At 38.4% G+C, this 8412-nt stretch overlaps 1 pseudogene; it reads left to right on the top strand.

Moving 5' to 3' along the window:
- The first annotated feature begins 368 nt into the window (after positions 1 to 368).
- On the top strand, positions 369 to 2605 carry LOC147483458 (uncharacterized; annotated as a pseudogene).
- Positions 2606 to 8412: the final 5807 nt, after the last annotated feature.

Raw genomic sequence — 8412 nt, 5'->3', positions numbered from 1 at the left:
AGTCACTTCATCCGATAGCTAAAGAGGGTAACAAATACTATATCCCCCCTGCTCCCTTTACCTTGTCCTTGACTGAGAAGAGGAAGCTTTGTCAATTCTTGAAAGGTATTAAAGTTCCGGATAATTTTTCATCAAATATATCGCGTCATGTTCAGGTGAAAGAATGCAAAATACTTGGCCTAAAAAGCCATGATTGGCATGTTCTAGTGCAACAACTGCTTCCAGTTGCAATACGTGGAATCTTACCTAAGGAAGTTACATTAGTTCTTGTTGAACTCTCTAATTTCTACAAGCAGTTATGTTCAAAAGTATTATGGGTTGCGAGTTGGAACGCGTCTTGAGCACCGATTATTGTCACACTATGCAAAATGGAAATGATATTTCCTCCATCATTTTTTGATGTTATGGTGCACTTGCCTATTCATTTAGCTGGTCAAGCTAAGCTCGGTGGACCAGTGTACTATCAATGGATGTACCCAATCGAAAGGTCAGTAAGTAAAGATAATAGTAATGGTTACTTTTGTTTGTATTTTGTTAAAATTTGAACTTAAATTTTGTCATCATTTATATTTATTCAGGTACTTGTACACTTTGAAGAAGTATGTTCGTAATAAGAGTAGACCAGAGGGATCCATTGCCGAAGGGTATCTTGCTGATGAATGCTTGACTTTCTGCTCAAGATACTTAGATGATGGGATGGAGACTAAGTTCAACCGGACAGGGAGGAATGAAGTGTTCCGAGTTGTTGGATTGGATGGACAGTTTTCTATTTTTTCAGGATACAGTTGTGCTTTAGGGAAAGGAACGTTTAGGACTTTAACAGACGATGAGTGGGAACAAGCTCGTTTGTATGTGCTAATCAATTGTGAGGAAGTGGTACCATTTATTGAGTAAGTCCACTTTATTGAAATTGTGCCTTAGTTAAAAGAAATATTATTTATAAACCTATGTCAGTAAAATGCAATAATGTTTTGTACAGAAACACAAACAAGTGATTAGGGATGAGCTCGGGCGGCGGGCAAGTGCTAGGAATGTGGACCGTATTCATAATGAACAGTTTGGTAAATGGTTTGAAAACCAAGTAAGTGTTAATTGTATGCAGTTAGATTATGTATATCAGTTTATGTACTCTATTTACTTTTTTCCAAAGTAGTTTTGTAGATAGCAATATGATTTCACAGTTTAGTAACATGCCTCAAGAAGGATTCTACTTGTTTTATTTATATTTATATTTAGCTGACTTAGGGATATTTAGAGGATGTTTAGTACAGTTTAGATTTAGTTTCTTATTTCGGGATGTTTGTTCTCCTTGGAATTTAGCTGCAGGTTCCTAGAGCATTGGTAATTAGTCTGTCCAACACAAAGAACAAGGAAAAAATAGGAAGATGTTAGTAAATCTCTCTCCCCTCCCTCCTCCGCATTAGTTGTTTCCTTTTCTTTTGGGTCCTAGAGTGGAAGACAGAGAATATCTCTGCATTACCGAGTAATTAGTTGTAATAGCTCTTTTCTTTTGCTTGAGTATATCTTGATCTAATGTCAATCTACTATAATGACTTTACTTGATCTAGTTGTGTTATCAATAGTGGTAAAGTTATTAGGGCTATTCAAAATTTCAAACCTTATAATAATTACTCATGTACAACAATTTATATTCTCTTGATATAGTGTTAGTCGGTGTCCGAGCCTCAAACCTTGTAATAAAAGTCCAATATTCTGCCATGTTGTTTGTTGCAAAAGAAGCCATTTTTTGTCTTCTTTCTTTTTGATTGGAGCTACTTGCTACTGATTTCTTATGTTTACTGAAGTTCAACATTATTTTTTTCTCCTTATCTGAATAGGTCCAGCAAATGAAAAAGGATGGGGAGTTGGTCAGCGAGCAACTTCAGAGTTTAGCATATGGTCCTAGTCGATTTGCTTCTTGTTTCAAGGGATGTATTGCAAATGGATACATATTTCACACAAAAGCTCGTGAGTCATGAAGGAAAACTCAGAATAGTGGAGTTTTTGTATCGGCAGAAACGTCAAGGTTTGCGAGCGCGAAAGACATGAACCCAGTGACCGGTAGTGTGGGTTATTATGGTGTGTTGAATGACATAGTTGAGTTGCGTTATTGCAAGGAGAATAGAGTGTTTCTATTCAAGTGTGATTGGTGGGATGTTATGACTCATGAGAATGAAAATAGATGAATATGGGTTCACTCATCGAACTTTACACGAACCTTAGCTACGAAAGTGAACCGCTTATTTTAGCATCTCAAGCTGAACAGGTTTTTATCTCCAAGATAATTTGGATGATAATTGGCGAAGTTGTGTTAAAGACGCTTCCAAAGGGACTTGTATGATATGGGTTCAGAGTTGAGTCGACCGAAAGATAACACGCCTTGCATGCAGCAAGATGTGGATAACATAGTTGACAAACACACCACGACATTAACGGTTGGACTAGGAGTGAGATTGATGGAGTAGAAGTTGTTGCGGATACTATTGATGAAGATATCATTGACGGTGTCGAATGTGATGAAGACTTCATCAATGATAGTGATTGTGATGAAGACATTGATAGTGATTGTGATGAAGACAATGACAGTGACGATGATTATATGTAGTTTTTTGTGCTATTTTTTTTTGTGGGAACAAACTCATTTTTTGTGCTATTTTTTTTTTGTGGGAACAAACTCGTTTTTTGTGCTATTTTTTTTTTATGTTTTGGGAGTGGTTATTATCTAGTGTCTTCCTTGATGGATTTACTTGATGAATTGCTTTATGTGACGATTTAGATAGGTGCAATGGTCAAACGATTTCGAGAGGATCCTAATGGTGACGAGAGCGGTAAGTTTAACTAAACATTCTAGTTCATTATTGTCTTATGTTTAATTAATGAAGCTTTGGGCTTGTGTACAGCTGGAAAGCGGGTAAGGGGCACTTCTACCCTTCCTAAGGTATTTGACCAACCAAATGGCTCAAAGTTGGAATTGGTATGGAAAGGCGATAACCGGTGGGGACCTCGGAAACATCCAAGCTTGTTCTCTGAATCTCATGGAGTATTAATGGCAACGCCACGTCGATTTGATTGGACAAAAATTAGGAGCTCCAAGATGTAGGCGACAAAAGAGTGGTTATAGGATAACATTAAGGTATGGACATTTGGATCTGCACACATTTGCACTAATTTAAAAAAAAACGTCTATTTCATTTCTTAGTAGATCTTTTTGTCTCGCTTTTAGGATAAATGGGAACTTGATGAGACACGGAAGGAGCCCACTTTGGCTCGATTTCGAGGGGACGATTCAAAAACAAAACAGTAAATGGAAAAGGAACTTTTATACCCGCTATGCCACATATGAAGAACGTATAAGCCATAGGCCAGAGCAACTATCGCAACAGGAGTGGGTTCAACTTATGGAGTTTTGGGATACTCCGGAGCATCAAGTAAGAAAAAGTGTAATGTTTAGCTTATGTATTTGTATAGGGTACAATACTAACTAGGAGATCTTTTTGTATAGGCAATTTCTAAACGTAACAGGGCTAACCGTGCTAAGCAAATAACGAAGCATGCTGCTGGAAGAATAAGTTTTCCCCAGTTGGAAGAGATAATGGTACATATGCTTATTATTTTTATTTTCCTACTACGGCATTGAATTTGACTAGTGATTAACAATTAATAAATTTCTTTATATTTGGTTAGAGTCAGGAGGCTGGAGCACCCCCTTCCCTAGGAGATCTTTTTGTGAGGACTCACACAAGTTCACAAACGCATGACGCTCTTGATGATCAATCAAGAGAATACAATGTATGTAACAATTTCATCTTAGTAACAACTTCAGTTTAAATATCATACTCGGTTGTATTTAATATCCCGTGTGTAATTTTTTTTTTTTTGGAATATGAAGCACAAAATGAAAGACCTAGCAGGTATAGATGAACATGGGACACAACTACCTCTCGATGAGATCTATAGGAAGTGATGCCTCCAGAGCGCATGGGCGTGTGAGGTTGAAGGGGCGAGGTGTAACCCCAACCAGCTACTTTGGCTCCCGACTATCTTCGCACAATCGTGTGAATGACCTGGAAAGCCGGTTGGCTGAAATGCAAAGAGTAGCACAAGAGAAGGAGGAGGAAAGACGACTTGAGATTGAAGAGATTAAGAGGCAAGCACAAGAGAAAGATGAGCAAAGGTGACATGAAATAGATGAGATGAAGAGGCGCAGTTGGATGCACGATGCGACGGACATGGAAACACGACTTATGCAAAAGGTGGCTAATTTTGCCCAAATGGTATCAATGTAGGTATGCGTAAACATGCTTAGTTTCTTGTCTATGAATGTTCTTTTTCTTTATAATCTGAGTTGGTCTCTTAGAGTCTGTAGTTATCTTCACCCTGTTAAAAAACCTTCCTGGATGCATATCAAGTAGTTGCAACTTTGAGTCCAAATAGTATTTAAGTAGTTGCTTAGAGTTCAAGTCAGGAACCCGATATACACTGGTTTCAATAAACTTCCCTTTTTGTACCCTAAAAATGTAATTTAGTAGATTGATCAAACTGTTAATATCAAATAGAAGTCATAGTGGCAGACCACTTGACAATTGTGATGCCAACTAGATAAAATTTCCGATGTGAATACTAATAAAACCACATACTAAAATTTTTTTTTTAAAGGGTAATTTGTATAAATAGCAAACAAATGGGTTACAAGTTGTTATAGTACAAGTGAAGTAGCTCATGAGAATGGAGGCACTACTATGCGAATATCCTCGGTTTATTTCATGTCGTGAATCTATAGTAGTTAAGATGCGCAATACTCCTTATCAACTTTTCTGCTTGCCACATGTTCTGATTTCCCTTTGTTAAGAAAAATATCATGGTCCTGGAATCAATTTGCACCCTGATCTTTTTGATGTCGTGCCTTAGTGCCTTAGTGCCTTACTGAGTCCCTGCTCCACTGCTTGCATCTCAATCAGCTCTATGGATTTCTTGCTGGCCTTTCCATGACTTGCTGCAGCCACTTCTTCTTCCTCATTGCGAATGATTGCTGCCCATCCACCCAACATCCCTTGAAGAGGACCATCTGTGTTGAGATTATTTACAGCCACTTCTGCTTTGTTCCAACTGCATAATTTCTGTTGCTTCCTCTCGATTTGATCATCAACATTCCAAGTATCCATGAACTGTTACGTTTCTGGTCCTCTCTCCATCTTGATGTCAAATGCCATCAGCTTAATCCTCGTATCCTCTATCACTGATTTCACCAATTTTGGAATATAAGTTACCTTATATTACTTATGCAAAAAGGAAAGTTGCATCACACGGTATTAGTGTGGTTAAAAATCAAGTACAATAATGATAAGTGTGTACGATGATCTAGACTAGTAAAGACTATGTATACCACCTATTCACATAAATAACTTATATCAGTTTTTATTATTAACCATGTGCCAGGTGGTGTCCAAGTCTAGAGCAAGCTAGAGTTCCTATTTGATCGTTACAAGGGTTGGTTATATTAGTGCTACTACTTAAACAACTGTTGTAAAAATTTCTACTGAATCTAACAGTTTCTTGTAGGAAACAAACCTATTATTGTTGGCTGTTGTTGTTTGTTTTTTCTTTCTACATACATTGTGGTTATCATGTTATAATAGTGTAACTACTTAAACATTCTATAATAGCTTGAGCTCAGGTTCTTACCATCCCACCAGAGTGCTGCACAAACTTGAACTATCGGAGTTGTTGAATATATATTAGGATTAAAAGAAAAGATACCCAAATCATTTTAAATGTTGATTGACCTTTTTTCTGTTCATTTTGATAGATTATTATGAGACAAGAAGGGAACTATGGAAGTGTTGTTCTGAATAATAGACCTTTAATTTCCTAAGCTTGATTGTATTCAACTGCGTGCTTCTTGTTTTGACTCTTGGTGCCTTTTGAGTGCTGTCTATGTTTTGACTTTTGAGATATTGTCTACTCTGGTGTCTTTGTTCAGAAATGTGAAAACGAGGTGGTCACGTTTTAGTAGTAGGATGATCGATCCTGCATTGCGTTAGATTCTAACCGTGATCCATGTAAGAAACCATTTCTGTAGGATATTTCACTTCCGAAACTTGAGTTTAATCTTGGATGGCTAGTGAGATGCTGCTGAGCCTCAATAAACCCATTTTTCTAGATTGAAGTTTCAGTACTCCTACTCAATTGGGAAGAGGTGCTAGAGCAGGGTTGTGCTTGAACTTTAATTTCCTAAGCTTGATTGTATTCAACTGCATGCTTCTTGTTTTGACTCTTGGTGCCTTTTGAGTGCTGTCTATGTTTTGACTTTTAAGATATTGTCTACTCTGGTGTCTTTGTTCAGAAATGTGAAAACGAGGTGGTCACGTTTTAGTAGTAGGATGATCGATCCTGCATTGCGTTAGATTCTAACCGTGATCCATGTAAGAAACCATTTCTGTAGGATATTTCACTTCCGAAACTTGAGTTTAATCTTGGATGGCTAGTGAGATGCTGCTGAGCCTCAATAAACCCATTTTTCTGGATTGAAGTTTCAGTACTCCTACTCAATTGGGAAGAGGTGCTAGAGCAGGGTTGTGCTTGAACTTTAATTTCCTAAGATTGATTGTATTCAACTGCGTGCTTCTTGTTTTGACTCTTTGTGCCTTTTGAGTGCTGTCTATGTTTTGACTTTTGAGATATTGTCTACTCTGGTGTCTTTGTTCAGAAATGTGAAAACGAGGTTGTCACGTTTTAGTAGTAGGATGATCGATCCTGCATTGTGTTAGATTCTAATCGTGATCCATGTAAGAAACCATTTCTGTAGGATATTTCACTTCCGAAACTTGAGTTTAATCTTGGATGGCTAGTGAGATGCTGCTTAGCCTCAATAAACCCATTTTTCTGGATTGAAGTTTCAAGATCCTACTCAATTGGGGAAGGGGCTGCTAGAGCGGGGTTGTGCTTGAATCGCTATCGCAGCCTCGTTTAAGCTACTTGCTGGCTTTCTTCATGAAGAAAATGATGACCCAATTTCAATAACATCGAACACGAGGGATCTGGTGGGCATATCGGGAACAAAAACTGGTCTTGTAAAACTCTCGCCGTAGAAGTCTTTGACTTCTAGATATTCCCCGCCACACATATCGGTCTGTTGCCATGATGCCTTTAAAATATAGTAAGCTATTGTTATGTTCTTGATTGAGACTAGTTGACTATGACCGTCTTGGTGCTTTTATAGAAGTATTTTTATATTCTCGTGGTGTAGTCGAATTGTGGGGAACGGGATCAACACCGGGATCTTAGATTAAATTGATATGGAGTAACGAATGCCGAGAGGGCATCTTGCTATGTAATTATTATTATGGTATTTTAGCTACTGGGATAGTTATCGATTTCAAAAGCTCATCCGGCCGGGCTGCGGATAAGATAATAATCTCCGATTTAGAGGCAGGTTGTTCCTTGTAAATAGACTCACTTATGCCCCTTCTCTGCAGTGGGCATTACAAAACTTGCACTTAGGATCCGGGAAGGTAAGAGAAGTAGAAGATGAAAGGAACTTCGTTTAGTATGTTATTTTTGTTGGCCTCAAGCATTGGTGTAACTTCCTCAAGTCGGCTCAATCTTGCAATCCGTGTTGTTCAAAACAATATTGTGTTATGCTTGGGCATTTTATTGTGTTATGGCTTCTTGTTTTGGTTCCGTAGTTTCATTCATTTGCCTAGGAAAGAAATGCAGAACTCGAAGGTCTAGTGAGTTGCAGATGCAATCGTCGGTAATCTTCAATATGTCCATGCTAAGTTTTTACCGCGTAGTAGAGCAATACTAAGTTACTAACCCTTGCAAATACGTAAATGCATCCACCGTTCGTGCTAGTCGCCAAGTATTAGAAACTAGACTTAAGGGTGCATTGGATGGTGGGCTTGACATTCCTCATAGTGACAAGAGATTTGCTGGATTTAAGAAAGAGAATAAGCAGTTGGATGCAGGGGTTCACCGAAAGTATGTCTATGGTGGCCATGTTGCTGCTTATATGATGACGCTAATAGAGGATGAGCTAGAGAAGTACTAGACCCATTTCTCTGAGTACATCAAGAAAGGCATTGAAGCTGATGGGATAGAAGAACTGTATAGAAAGGTACATGCTGGTATTCGTCTTTCCAACAAAGATAGAAATCGGAGAAAGAGGCTTCGAAGGCACACAAGAGGTTCAACTTGAAGAAGCTGACATATGATGAGAGGAGACCTTCGGATCGAAGCCGCTGACTGATTGTCAAGCCCGCTCTTCATCACAAGAGGGAAGTAGGCGAATCTGGACTCTTGATTGCCTTCTTGTGAGATCGTAGGATCGAAGAAGCAAGAAGTTTATTCAACCCGGACATCTACTTTCTTTGCTGAATGGACCGCTGTTTCGAAGCACCTATGTTTATCAAA

This window comes from Coptis chinensis, chromosome 8 (assembly GCF_015680905.1).
Source record: "Coptis chinensis isolate HL-2020 chromosome 8, ASM1568090v1, whole genome shotgun sequence".
Taxonomy (NCBI): domain Eukaryota; kingdom Viridiplantae; phylum Streptophyta; class Magnoliopsida; order Ranunculales; family Ranunculaceae; genus Coptis; species Coptis chinensis.
Note: the sequence above shows the minus strand (reverse complement) of the source record. Positions and strands in the feature narration are given on the sequence as shown.